Source organism: Oryx dammah, unplaced genomic scaffold, assembly GCF_014754425.2.
Source record: "Oryx dammah isolate SB20612 unplaced genomic scaffold, SCBI_Odam_1.1 HiC_scaffold_3, whole genome shotgun sequence".
In the NCBI taxonomy this organism is placed as follows: Eukaryota; Metazoa; Chordata; class Mammalia; order Artiodactyla; family Bovidae; genus Oryx; species Oryx dammah.
Window position 1 is genome coordinate 78,585,489 of NW_024070187.1, and position 15,694 is coordinate 78,601,182.

Here is a 15,694-nt window from a genome sequence, read left to right on the forward strand (position 1 = left end):
AAAGGTTTTGGCATAGTCAATAAAGCAGAAATATATGTAGTTAGTCCAAATATTTTTGGCTAACTGTACTTGTAATACTGCAAGCAGTGATTATGTGTTTTATGTTTAAACAATCCTCAGCTATGGATACCTAGACATTACTATTTTCCTCCCTACCTTTATGCTTATATTTCTATATTTTTGGTTTTAAATGCAAGATAATACACTTATATTCAAATTAAATTAAACTGTATTGGGGTTTTACTGGCCAAATCACCAAAATCCAAGAAAAGTAGAGTTGAGGGCTTTGAGAAAACTATAGATTTGAAAATTTTTTGAATGCCTTTTCTCTTTTTTCCTGCCTTTTTGTTTATTGTGTTTCTTTCTTTCTTTTTTTTTTTTTCTTCCTTTTTGCTCCTTTTCTTTAACTGGTGTCTTCCTTTCTCTGGCTGTAAGGACGAGTTTGAGATCATAATAACACAAGAAACAAAATTATAATTATCTGTCTTCTGAAGTTATATACCACACCCTAGAATATGAAGATAATTTGAACATGCTGTCAAACTGGGTTGTTCTGCTCTGTATTTAAACTTAAGGGTCATAAACTTCATTCAATTTCTCTTGTCTTATTCCAGTCAAGGAAGTAAGCATAATCTGCCATCTGGTGGAAGTGAGGTAAATGATTTCATGAGGAAGCAAGGAATATTTACACTAGGGTAGAAAATGTGAATGCTTACTGGAAACATACAGGGAAATAAGTAAAATGCACAAATAGATTGTGAAATGAGACAAATTAAAGACCACATATAGTATCAGAGGGCATGTTTCAAGTGTTGCTTTGTGTTGCTATGTAGTACTTTTTCAAAAGAAGTCTGAAATGAAATGAGACATCTTCTAATTTTTAAAATAATTTTAAAATGGTTAACTATTAACAAGAGCAACAAAAATAAAACATTATTAACAAAACTGAAAATCAAATTCAGTCCAAGGGCCATGATTTCTGCTTCCTAGTTTTAAAGAGAAGACTTGCAAATTCCTTTTATTATACTACTAATAATTCTAACTGTTTTGATATGCATTTATTGAGATGCTTAGGGTAACCAGAATTAGATTCGAGTCTTCACTTTGTTTATTTCTATTATAGTGTGAACATAGTTGAGATTTTGGACCTCATGTTCTTCATGTAAACTAAGATTCTAAAATCTACTTTACTGATATGAGGATATATTGAAATAATGTGTAGCAGGCACCAGAACAATAGGAGTATCAAAACCAATTTACTTCCTTTCCTCATATATTTTTTCTAAAAATTCTGTCATAAAAATAAGATATTGAAGGGGAAAAAAAGAACGACAAAGACAGGCGGACAAAAACTGAAAAAAAAAATTTGCTCTTAAATATATATTTACATGCTACAATAAAAATATGTTAATATCAAAGAGAAATGCCTGTCAGTTGATAATTGTGAAAAAACAGGTTAACATTATTTGTAAAGGCTCTATGAAGAGATAGAGTCTATAAATGATAGACCAATCAGTGTGAACAGTGCAGTACAGAACTTGAGATGTAAAAGAACAAAACAAAACTAAAGAGAGTGAGACTACATTGTCTTACTTGATAATTTCTGATAGTTTTTTCTTGAGTGTTTTCTGAGAATCAAGATTTTCATGTAAATTTATCACATATCCATGATTATATATTTCTACTTTAATAAAATCAACTGTATTTGATTCCAAATACTTGGCAAATTTTAAGGAAAGCTTTGCAGAGCAAAGCAGCATCATAAGCAGGATGGCAACCACAATATTTTTTAAATTGGGTTCAGGGGGGCCATTTATCCCATCTGTTATTTCAACTAAACTGCATTTCTGCCTTGAAAGTGTTTCATGAGACTCTAGTGAATGAAGAGCATTTGTGATTCATTTTAGTACCAGAATATTCCAGAATAATTGGCTTTTAGTGGAGAGCTGCCATCATGAGTCAAGTTTTAAAATATGCTATTTTGCAGAATTTTGTGGCCATGGAGGGATACTTTAAAAGGATATTATATTGGCATGCGCTACTACTAAAATGTGGTTTTACAGTTATTAGTCAGGAAAGGATCTTTTTAGAATAAAATATATATAACAGCACAGCCCTGGACAGAGAGTTTTCTCCTATATTTTGTCCACTACAGAGCCATTAAACTATGGCTTTGTACATAAGTGACATCTCCAAAATGGCATAATTAAGCTTTTAAAATAATTAGTCTAAAATTAATTTAAATTTTTTTCATTATGGAAACAAGATAAGTGATAAGAATATTCCATGACAAAAGTCATGACCATCATATTTACATGGCCAAAATAATTAAATTAAATTATATTAGGATTAAAAAATGCAAGAAAATATAGAGTTATTAGTTAATTTAGAATGAATTACCAATGCCTATTACTAATCAGGGGACTATATTGGTAAAAAAATTAAGTAAATAATTATTGAGTACTGATTAATTTCCAAAATGTAGAGATAGTTTTTTTTTAAAGAATATAATATGATGATATATAAGTTTATCACTACACAAGTTTAAAAAAAGTTATTTATTTGCTTGTTTGTTTTTATTGATGATGTTTGTCTCAAGTGTCTTATTATTTAACTAGCTGAAAAATTAGACCTGGATGGGGAAACAGATTTAGTTTTCAGAATTTATTCAAAATAAGTAGAAACAAACAATAAAAATCACACTATGACAAGTACTGTGGTAAAAATTTTCCCAGGATGTGTGGGAACACAGAGAAAAAATAGAATAAACAATATGGAGAAATAATGAAAAGGAAATGTTTCTGGAGTATTTAATAACTAAGCTAGAATTTGAAGATTATCAGATTACCAGGGGGTTTATTAGAATAGAATAGAGTTAGAAAGTCTTTACAGAATCCACTGAAATAGATGGCTTAACATTTTCTAACAGATGGAAGAATAAATGAAGAATAAATCATCCGTATACTAACAAGTAAAAAGGCCATAGACAAAACAGCCTACCCCACTTAAATAATTACAAGTAGCTCTGCAACACTGACAAAATTTAGAGGAAAACATCAGAATAAGACATGACCCTGAGAGAGTAAACTTTTTAAGAAAGGGGTTTGGATGTTACATCAAAAGATTATTGAAATACTTAAATGTTTAAATATTTGTTATACAAATATTTGCTATACATTAGCAAATGTTTAAATATTTGTTATACATTAACAGTACTGAGGATTGTCTGAGAATGACAGATCTGGACAATGATGATAATTTAGACTATTGCAGTAATATTGGAGGGATTTTTATGAAACTTTGATTAGCAACAAGAATAAAGAGATTCCACAATAGTTAAAAAAAATATATATATATATATAATGCAACTCAATTATAGTTAGATATAAAAGCAAAGAGAAAAGGAGACTAGAATGTTTTTGAGATATAAATATGTACAAAAGGAAGACTAAAGCTTTCACCATAGAAGAAAATTCAAGATTTGGAGCCAGTGTGAGGTTAATTCTAAAAATGTTAAATTTGAAACGCCTTTCTGAAACTTGGGAGAATGTCTGGGTTTTGTTTTCAGTTATTACTATACGAGAGGAGCTATGCTAGGTGTTGAGACTCTTCAAGTCTTTTTAATGTTATGTAGTGCCAATTAAAGCAAACATTTGCATACTGAGTTTTACATGATGAATATATAATATGAGAGAGAAAAATCTGCTCTCACCAAGCCCAATATTAATGTGAAGAACAGAGGAAAACCACCTGAAGAAGAAGAAACTAAGACTGCAAGTGAGAAGAATAAAAAATAGGGAGTTATGCTGTCATGGGATAAACATAAAATTCATCATTCAAACTGTTAAATTTTTTAGAGTTAAGTAGGGTATTATTAATAATTATACCAGAGCAGAAGATGCTAACCCAATCTGCCCTATGGTCAACTTATTGTCTTGGAAGCCAAGAGACAAGAGACTTACATAAGGGAAGCTATAATCATTAATTGAGAATGCTAAAGAGATTTCAGGGGACTTAAAGATTGAAAATTTTTCATTTGTCCACTTACAGACATTAAGAGAGAGAGAGTTTGCTAGGCCTGTCACTACAAATCAACAGAGACCTGGTGGTTTAAACAACAGAAATTTGTTTTTATCCAGATCTGGAGTCTAGAAGTCTGAGTTCAAATTATGGGCAAAGGTGTTTTTTGTTTGTTTGTTTTTCCCGAGGCCTTGTATCTTGGTCAGCTTCTTTCTGTCCTCACATTATCTTCCTTCTGTATATGTCTGTGACCTAATCTCTACTTATAACAGTATTAGTCATATTGGGTAAGAGCCCACCCTAATTACTTCATGTAACTGAATTACCTCTTTAAAGACCTTATTTTCAAATACAGTTACATTCCATTCCAAGGTGTTGGTTAGAATTTCAGCTTATGAATTTGGGAGAGAGAGACACAATTCAGTCCATAATAATAAATAAATGCAATAAAATAGAGTTTGATGGATTCATAAGGTAAATTGCATTGTGCTTACTGTTGTTCAATGATATGAGTAATTACTGTACATACTGAATGCCAACTGCTTTTTGGACAAGCTTTAACTAATATTAGAAAAGTAAGGTGGAAGAGGTGTATACGTTCAAGGGAGGAAAACTGCTTACATAGACACAAATCTTGGGCATTCTTTCTTAACTGTAGATGAATACTTTCATAACTGAGGATGAAATAACAAGTGAAGTATCAATGTACCTTGCTTCTTGAGTGGCTAAGTAGAGGTCAGTGAAACAACCAGGAAGTGAGAGGCAGGTAGACTTCAGTAGAAAAACGTTGACCTATAGGAAATAGAAGATGGGAGTAAATAAGGTTGATCAATTCCATATTATTTCATCTTTCCTGGGCGATCCTACTGATTCCTCGTTTTTCTAATTCTGCTGAATAAGTCTCATATGCCAAGAGAAGAAGATCCCATAGAAAGCAACTATTAGATTTCACAGAGTGTACGAGACTAGAGACCTAACTCAGTAATGATCTCTTATTAATTTCATTATTATGAGTTAAATAATTTGTAATATTACTTTATTTAGCCATGATGGTGGTGGTGGTTTAGTCTCTCAGTCCTGTCCAACTCTTATGACCCCATCGACTGTAGCCCACCAGGCTCCTCCGTCCATGGGATTCTCCAGGCAAGAATACTGGAGTGGATTGCCATATCCTTCTCCAGGGGAATCTTCCCAACCCAGGAATTGAACCTGGGCCTCCTATACTGCAGGCAGATGCTTTATTTAGCCATATAAACATCTTATTAAAGCTCAACATTCAGAAAACTAAGATCATGACCTCTGGTTCCATCACTTCATGGCAAATAGATGGGGATACAGTGGAAACAGTGGCAGACTTTATTTTTGGGGGCTCCAAAATCACTGCAGATGGTGACTGCAGCCATGAAATTAAAAGACGCTTACTCCTTGGAAAGAAAGTTATGACCAACCTAGATAGTATATTGAAAAGCAGAGATATTACTTTGCCAACAAAGGTCTGTCTAGTCAAGGCTATGGTTTTTCCAGTGGTCCTGTAGGGATGTGAGAGTTGGACTGTGAAGAAAGCTGAGTGCCAAGAATTGATGCTTTTGAACTGTGGTGTTGGAGAAGACTCTTGAGAGTCCCTTGGACTGCAAGGAGATCCAACCAGTCCATTCTGAAGGAGATCAGTCCTGGGTGTTCATTGGAAGGACTGATGCTGAAGCTGAAACTCCAATACTTTGGCCACTTCATGCGAATAGTTGACTTATTGGAAAAGACTCTGATACTGGGAGGGATTGAGGGCAGGAGGAGAAGGGGACGACAGAGGATGAGATGGCTGCATGGCATCACTGACTCGATGGACATGAGTTTGAGTGAACTCTGGGTGTTGGTGATGGACAGGGAGACCTGGCGTGCTGTGATTCTTGGGGTCTCAAAGAGTTGGACATGACTGAGTGACTGAACTGAACTTAACTGACTGAAAGTTATATTAATGTTTTATATTTATGTATATAAATATATATATATATACATATATATATACACACACACATATACACACACATATATATATAGGCCTAATATTATATTAGGCATGTCTGCAACTTTATAAATGCATAAAAATATTTATTTGTACTATCACTGTGTATTCTTTAAAAGCAATTTTGATAGGTAAAAACACCTTATGATATCTTATTTAACTTATACTGGCCATTGAGATTACTTGTTATCATTGTTATTTTAATAAAAGTGCAATTGTGTTTTTGTACATCAATATTTTTTCACATTTTAATAAATTTGCTTAACATATTTTGCAATGAAAATATACTCATCCATTTCATGAAAAATTTTATCTATTTTTTAAGCTGATTTAACATTTTCAATAGTTTTTTATTGTTTTACTATTTTTCTAAATTTTTATATTGCCTGACTCTTAAAAAAATTGTTTTTAAGTAAAGTCACTACTTTAAAGTATAAAATTTAAATATTATATTGATAACAATTTTTATATTTTAATACAGAAATGTTTTATCAATATATGGTGATTTTTACATGCACAAAAATAGTTATAGTTTATTCTTGAAAATTATTTTCATTTACATATGACCAACGAAGCTTTACCTCCATGGCTTAGCAGTAAAGAATCTGCCTGCCTTTCATGAGCCACAAGAGACACAGGTTCCTTCCCTGGGTTAGGAACATCCCCTGAAGGAGAATGTGGCAACCCACTCCAGTATTCTTGCCTGGAGAATCCCTGGAAAGAGGAATATGGTGGAGTTTAGTCCATAGGGTCACAGAGTCAGACATGAGTGAAGCAACTTATGTATGCACACACACATGACCAAAGAAGTCAACAGCTGTGTAATGCAAACATTTAAACATTTATCAGAATAAATGTCCATGAAAAAAGCCCTACATAAATTTCTATTATTGAAATAAATCATTCATATGTTTTTAAAATTCTTTTATTGTTTATTGACTATTGAAATTAACAGAGTTAATTTTCTTTGGAGGATGTTAGTGTGTATTTACACTAAAGTGGTAAATTAAATAGTTAGTTTGGTTCATTATTGAAAAGGAAAATAATAATCATACTTCCATAAACTCTTATACCTTATATCATTTTACTAGTTTTGTGTTGTGATAACAAATTATCACAAGTTTAAGGGCATAAGTTCAGCTGCTGCTGCTAAGTTGCTTCAGTCGTGTCCGACTCTGTGCGACCCCATATACAGCAGCCCACCAGGGTCTGCCGTCCCTGGGATTCTCCAGGCAAGAGTACTGGAGTGGGTTGCCATTGCCAGACTGTAAATCTCAGCAGCTCAAAATCCCAAATCTCACCATCTAAGTTAATAAAGTAGATATAGGTGCAGTTCTGTATGCAATCATTTAAAGGGGAAAAAAATCTTTTGTGTCTTTGAACCTGTGAAAATCAAGCAAAAAGCAATGTGCTCCCAAAATACAGTTCATGGGACAACCACAGGATATCAGTTTTAGACATTTTCATTTGTAAACAAGAGATCATGGAAGGAAAAAGGAATTATTAGTTTCAATCAATTTCAAAATTCATGTAAAATAAACAGCATTATGTTTTAAGACTTGAGAATTACCCTTTGTCCGCTGGGATCAGTGGTAGTAGTTTAGTCGCTAAGTCGTGTCCCACTCTTGCAAACCCATGGGCTGTAACCAAACAGGCTCCTCTGTCCATGGGATTTCCCAGGCAAGAATACTGTAGTGGGTTGCTGTCTCCTTCTCCAGGGGATCTTCCCACCCAGGGATTAGCCTGCATTTCCTGTATTGCAGGTGAATTCTTTACTGACTGAGCTGGAGGAAAACTTCCAGGATTGCTACCCAAAGCTAAGAAGTCATCCTTGTTTTCTTCATGGAGTCTGTATTTTATGTGTTTGAAACTAAGTAGGTTTCATCTGAAAAATCCCCTTTTTTCTACATAATTAACATAGTCACAGCATTATGGCGGGGACATTGGGTGGACAGGCATTAGTTTGTCTGCTACAATAAGTAAAAAATATTTTGGATCTAAAATTTTGAGCACTGAATAGACTGTGAATTCAGATGAACCCGGAAGCTTCTAAGTATTTACTTTTTGAGCTCCAGTTTGTACTATTATTCCTGCCTCAGATATTTCTATTCAGATCAAAATATAAAATGGATGAATGGTAGAACTGGGCTGTCTCAGTTTGACTGGAATTTAGATTGTTAACAAGTTAAATGAATCTTGATGATTTAACTCAACTTCATTAAACACAATGTACTAAAAAAGTACTATTTACATCACTGTGAACTCAATGGAAAAAAATGTTAATTTAATAATGTGTAGTTTTTGAATTTAGAAAAGTTTAGCTTCTGTAACAATTGTACCTAATGTTTTTCTTTAATTTAATATAATATTTAGAATATAGTGTAGATTCAAATTGAACTGACCATGACAGAGATAATACTGTTGAATGAGCTCACGCTCAGAGACTACTTTTTATACTGGTGGCACTATTGTTAATATGTAATAATAAGTCAATCATAAACATTTTAGTAAAAATTGATTTATCTTTATTCATTTTCAGAAAACATTCATATGAAATAATCACTGGGCCAAATAGCTACTAACATTTTGACAAAGCTCTACTTTCAAATATGTGTCAACCAGATAATTTATACGTAATGCTGGACTTTCACTACTTAATTGATAATCTCCTTAATATGTGAATTGAAATTATCAATTTCTATGACTAATTTATTTTAATGTACTGAATTCTATCATCAATGAAAGGCTCTCTGTCAATTTTAGTTTACATATTCAAAGATGTCTTTGACGAAGAAACACATCTTTTTAACTTTCATTTTCACTTTCTTTGTTTTTAATTCCAGAAAAACAAACGACCCAATTAAAAAATGGACCAAAAAACTAAATAGGCATTTCTCCAAAGAAGACATACAGATGGCTAACAAACACAAGAAAAGATGCTCAACATCACTCATTATCAGAGAAATGCAAATCAAAATCACAATGAGGTACCATTTCATGCCAGTCAGAATGGCTGCAATCCAAAAGAAAAAACCCATTAAAAAAAATCAGATAGCGGATCATGTCATCTGCAAACAGTGAGAATTTTACTTCTTTTCCAATTTGGATTCCTTTTATTTCTTTTTCTGCTCTGATTGCTGTGGCCCAAACTTCCAGAACTATGTTGAATAGTAGCGGTGAAAGTGGGCACCCTTGTCTTATTCCTGACTTTAGGGGAAATGCTTTCAATTTTTCACCATTGAGGATAATGTTTGCTGTGGGTTTGTCATATATAGCTTTTATTATTTTGAGGTATGTTCCTTCTATTCCTGCTTTCTGAAGAGTTTTTATCATAAATGGATGATGAATTTTGTCAAAGGCTTTCTCTGCATCTATTGAGATAATCATATGGCTTTTATTTTTCAATTTGTTAATGTGGTGAATTACATTGATTGATTTGTGGATATTGAAGAATCCTTGCAGCCCTGGGATAAAGCCCACTTGGTCATGGTGTATGAGCTTTTTAATGTGTTGTTGGATTTTGATTGCTAGAATTTTAAGGATTTTTGCATCTCTGTTCATCAGTGATATTGGCCTGTAGTTTTCTTTCTTTTTTTGTGTGTGGCATCTTTTTCAGGTTTTGGTGTTAGGGTGATGGTGGCCTCATAGAATGAGTTTGGAAGTTTACCTTCCTCTGCAATTTTCTGGAAGAGTTTCAGTAGGATAGGTGTTAGTTCTTCTCGAAATTTTTGGTAGAACTCAGCTGTGAAGCCGTCTGGACCTGGGCTTTGGTTTGCTGGAAGATTTCTGATTACAATTTCAATTTCCATGCTTGTGATGGGTCTGTTAAGATTTTCTATTTCTTCCTGGTTCAGTTTTGGAAAGTTGTACTTTTCTAAGATTTTGTCCATTTCTTCCACATTGTCCATTTTATTGGCATATAATTGCTGATAGTAGTCTCTTATGATCCTTTGTATTTCTGTGTTGTCTGTTGTGATCTCTCCATTTTCATTTCTAATTTTATTGATTTTATTCTTCTCCCTTTGTTTCTTGATGAGCCTAGCTAATGGTTTGTCAATTTTATTTATCCTTTCAAAGAACCAGCTTTTGGCTTTGTTGATTTTTGCTATGGTCTCTTTTGTTTCTTTTGCATTTATTTCTGCCCTAATTTTTAAGATTTCTTTCCTTCTACTAACTCTGGGGTTCTCCATTTCTTCCTTTTTTAGTTGCTTTAGGTGTAGAGTTAGGTTATTTATTTGACTTTTTTCTTGTCTCTTGAGGTATGCCTGTATTGCTATGAACTTTCCTCTAAGTACTGCTTTTATAGTGTCCCACAGGTTTTGGGTTGTTTTGTTTTCATTTTCATTCATTTCTATGCATAATTTGATTTCTTTTTTGATTTCTTCTGTGATTTGTTGGTTATTCAGAAGCGTGTTGTTCAGCCTCCATATGTTGGGATTTTTAATAGTTTTTCTTCTGTAATTGAGATCTAATCTTAGTGCATTATAGTCAGAAAAGATGCTTGGAATGATTTCGGTTTTTTTGAATTTATCAAGGTTATATTTATGGCCCAGGATGTGATCTATCCTGGAGAAGTTTCCGTGAGCACTCGAGAAAAAAGGTAAAATTCATTGTTTTGGGGTAAAATGTCCTGTAGATATCAATTAGGTCTAACTGGTCTATTGTATCATTTAAAGTTTGTGTTTCTTTGTTAATTTTCTGTTTAGTTGATCTGTCCATAGGTGTGAGTGGGGTATTAAAGTCTCCCACTATTATTGTGTTATTGTTAATTTCCCCTTTCATGCTTGTTAGCATTTGTCTTACATATTGTGGTGCTCCTATGTTGGGTGCATATATATTTATAATTGTTATATCTTCTTCTTGGATTGATCCTTCGATCATTATGTAGTGGCCTTCTTTGTCTCTTTTCACAGCCTTTGTTTTAAAGTCTACTTTATCGGAGATGAGTATTGCTACTCCTGCTTTCTTTTGGTCTCTATTTGCGTGGCATATCTTTTTCCAGCCTTTCACTTTCAGTCTGTATGTGTCCATTTGCAGATGACATGCTCCTCTACATAGAAAATCCTAAAGACTCCACCAGAAAATTACTAAAGCTAGTCAATGAATATAGTAAAGTTGCAGGATATAAAATCAACACTCAGAAGAAATCCCTTGCATTCCTATACACTAATAATGAGAAAGTAGAAAAAGAAATTAAGGAAACAATTCCATTCACCATTGCAAAGAAAAGAATAAAATACTTAGGAATATACCTGCCTAAAGAAACTAAAGACCTATATATCTAAAACTATAAAACACTAATGAAAGAAATCAAAGAGGAAACTAATAGATGGAGAAATATAACATGTACATGGATCAGAAGAATCAATATAGTGAAAATGAGTATACTACCCAAAGCAATCTACAGATTCAATGCAATCCCTATCAAGCTACCAGCGGTATTTTTCAGAGAACTAGAACAAATAATTTCAAGATTTGTATGGAAATACAAAAAAAACTTAGAATAGCCAAAACAATCTTGAGAAAGAAGAATGGAACTGGAGGAATCAACTTGCCTGACTTCAGGCTATACTAAAAAGCTACAGTCATTAAGACAGTATGGTACTGGCACAAAGACAGAAATATAGATCAATGGAACAAAATAGAAAGCCCAGAGATAAATCCACACACCTATGGACACCTTATCTTTGACAAAGGAGGCAAGAATATACAGTGGATTAAGACAATCTCTTTAACAAGTGGTGCTGGGAAAACTGGTCAACCACTTGTAAGAGAATGAAACTAGATCATTTTCTAACACCACACACAAAAATAAACTCAAAATGGATTAAAGATCTAAACGTAAGGCCAGAAACTATAAAACTCGTAGAGGAGAACATAGGCAAAACACTCTATGACATAAATCACAGCAGGATCCTCTATGATCCACCTCCCAGAATACTGGAAATAAAAGCAAAAATAAACAAATGGGATCTAATTTAACTTAAAAGGTTCTGCACAACAAAGGAAACTATAGGTAAGGTGAAAAGACAGCCTTCTGAATGGGAGAAAACAATAGCAAATGAAGCAACTGACAAACAACTAATCTCAAAAATATACAAGCAACTTATGCAGCTCAAGTCCAGAAAAATAAATGACCCAATCAAAAAATGGGCCAAAGAACTAAATAAGCATTTCTGCAAAGAAGACACGCGGATGGATAACAAACACATGAAAAGATGCTCAACATCACACATTATCAGAGAAATGCAAATCAAGACCACAATGAGGTACCATTTCACACCAGTCAGAATGGCTGCAATCCAAAAGTCTATAAGTAATAAATGCTGGAAAGGATGTGGAGAAAAGGGAACCCTCTTACACTGTTGGTGGGAATGCAAACTAGTACAGCCACTATGGAAAACAGTGTGGAGATTCCGTAAAAAATTGCAAATAGAGCTGCCTTATGACCCAGCAATCCCACTGCTGGGTATACACACCGAGGAAACCAGAATAGAAAGAGACACATGTACCCCAATGTTCACTGCAGCACTGTTTATAATAGCCAGGACATGGAAACAACCTAGATGTCCATCTGCAGATGAATGGATAAGAAAGCTGTGGTACATATACACAATGGAGTATTACTCAGCCATTAAAAAGAATACATTTGAATCAGTTCTAATGAGATGGATGAAACTTGAGACGATTATACAGAGTGAAGTAAGTCAGAAAGAAAAACACCAATACAGTATACTGACACATATATATGGAATTTAGAAAGATGGTAATGATGACCCTGTTTGTGAGACAGCAAAAGAGACACAGATGTATAGAACGGACTTTGGACTCTGAGGGAGAGGGAGAGGGTGGGATGATTTGGGAGAATGACATTGAGACATGTATACTATCATGTAAGAAACGAAGTGCCAGTCTAAGTTCGATACAGGATACAGGATGCTTGGGGCTGGTGCATGGGGATGATCCAGAGAGATGATATGGGGTGGGAGGTGGGAGGGGGATTCAGGATTGGGAGCTTATATACACCCATGGTGGATTCATGTCAATGTATGGCAAAACCAATACAGTAATGTAAAGTAAAATAAAGTAAAAATAAAATTTAAAAAAATTTAAAAATCAGATAAATTTTATATTTCTGATATGGTTATTTTTTCATTTTTATTAAGTTAAATCATAAATTTCAGTTTTTAAACAAATTATTAAATTCACTCATTTTCAATTTTGTGTGGCTAAGACAAATTTTGATGAGTTAAAAAGCTTTTCTAGGAGTTTTGATATAGTCAGAATAAAGTAACAGGGACTATATTTAACCCACACTATATGGAAATTAGAACACTGGACAAAATATGTAAAGAGATGTTTCTCAACACAGAACAATGCTCTCTGGGAAATTGGGAACCAGCAAGAAGGCCTGCTATTGACTTAATGACTATAAAAACTTTTGGAGCAGCAACATAGAGAGCAAGACCACAACAAACCTTAACTGAGCAGATAAATTTCATAGTACAGTGAAACCTAGCTCAGAATTTGCAGGGTGCAGTATTGGAAAAAAAGAGAGGGGAGGGGGGAATAGGGAGAGAGAAAAAGAGAGATAGAGATGAAGTATTCATTTCAGAGGTCTGCAGAAATGTCCACTTAAATATTTGGCTGTTACTGATCCACACATGTAGGAAAGAAACCACCTGAAGTCAAAGAGAGCATTACTAGAAAGAAATAGCAGAAATATCCCTGGTGCTCACATAGGGAATAATTTAGTTGCAATAGTCAGTTGCTCAGTCATGTCTGACTCTTTGCGACCCCATGAATTGCAGCACACCAGGCCTCCCTTTCCATCACCAACTCCTGGAGTTCACTCAAACTCATGTCCATTGAGTCGGTGATGCCATCCAGCCATCTCATCCTCTGTGGTCCCCTTCTCATCCTGCCCCCAATCCCTCCCAGCATCAGAGTCTTTACCCATGAGCCAACTCTTTTCATGAGGTGGCCAAAGTACTGGAGTTTCAGCTTTAGCATCATTCCTTCCAAAGAACACCCCGGGCTGATCTCCTTCAGAATTGACTGGTTGGATCTCCTTTGCAGTCCAAAGGACTCTCAAGAATCTTCTCCAAAATCACAGTTCAAAAGTATCAATTCTTCAGTGCTCAACTTTCATCACAGTCCAACTCTCACATCCATATACGACCACTGAAAAACAATCGCCTTGACTATATGGACCACTGTTTCCCCATCTAGTTGCAACAAGCCAGGTGGAAAAACATCAAAATACATGAGTGCCATAAAGATTTCTGAGAATATTTCCTCTGAGAATATTCCCTGGTCTACAGGTTGTTGGGCACAGTGAGTGAGTGAGTGAATTCGCTCAGTCGTGTCCGACTAATTGCGACCCCGTGGACTGTAACCTACCAGGTTCCTCCATCCATGGGATTCTCCAGGCAAGAATACTGGAGTGGGTTGCTATTTCCTTCTCCAAGGGATCTTCCCGACCCAGGGATTGAACCCTGGTCTCCTGCCTTACAGGCAGACACTTTAACCTCTGAGCCACCAGAAACCTGCCTAGCAGTAGGATTGTGGGTCATACGATAACTCTTTAAACTTTGAGGAACTGCCAAACTCTTCTGAAGTGGTTACACAATTTTACAGTCTTGGGGGCAATGTGTGAGATTTCCCATTTCACCACATTCTCACTAACACTTGTACTGTTTTTGTGATTTTAGCTATCCCAGTGGGTATGAAATGGCATCTCATTGTTTTGATTTGCATTTCCATAATGACTAATGTTAGGTGTAAGATGTTGAAGATCTTTTCATGTGTTCATTGGAGCCATTTATTTTATTTGTTGAATTGTGTGCTAGAGCCTTCTGCACAAACCATGTTTAAAAGTAAGCATCAAAAGATTTACACAGATTCTAAATAAATCTGAATGTGCCTGAGAACAATAAAAGCCAGCATTATTTAAAGGTTAAAAAAATAACTTCTGACAACATAAAATTCAAAATGTTGTGTTCATAATTTAAAAACTAGCTGGTGTACAAAAAGAAGACACAAAACTATGAAATTCAACCTGTAACATGGAGAAAATTCCATCAATAGGAACATTTAAATGACAGAAATATTAGAATTATCTGACAAGGCTGTTAAAGCTGTTACAATAATTACATTTCATAGCTTTAAGGTAAAAGAGAAGACACGATCATGATGAAAAGAGATGTGAGTGTGTGTGTGTGTGTTCAGTCACTCAGTCATATCTGACTCTTTGGAATCCCATGGACTGTGTATCCTACTAGGCTTCTCTGTCCAGGGGATTATCCCAGCAAAATACTGGACTAGGTTGCCATTCCTTCTCCAGGGGATCTTCCTGACCTGCTGGTAGAACCCATGTCTCTTGCATCTCCTGCATTGGAAGGTGGATTCTTGACCACTGTGCCACCTGGGAAATCTGAGAAGAAATGAAAAAGACCCAATGGGACTTCTAGAGATGAAATACATATTTAAAATAAAAAAATAAATGACTAAATTTTACAGACAATTAGGCTTTGCAGAATTAAAGATTCAGTGAAATTGAAGTCACAGCACTAGAGTATATCCAAAATAAAAAAGAAGAGAAGAAAGCTTTTGAATATTAAATTTGGGAAGATTGGCACTAGAATAAAACCT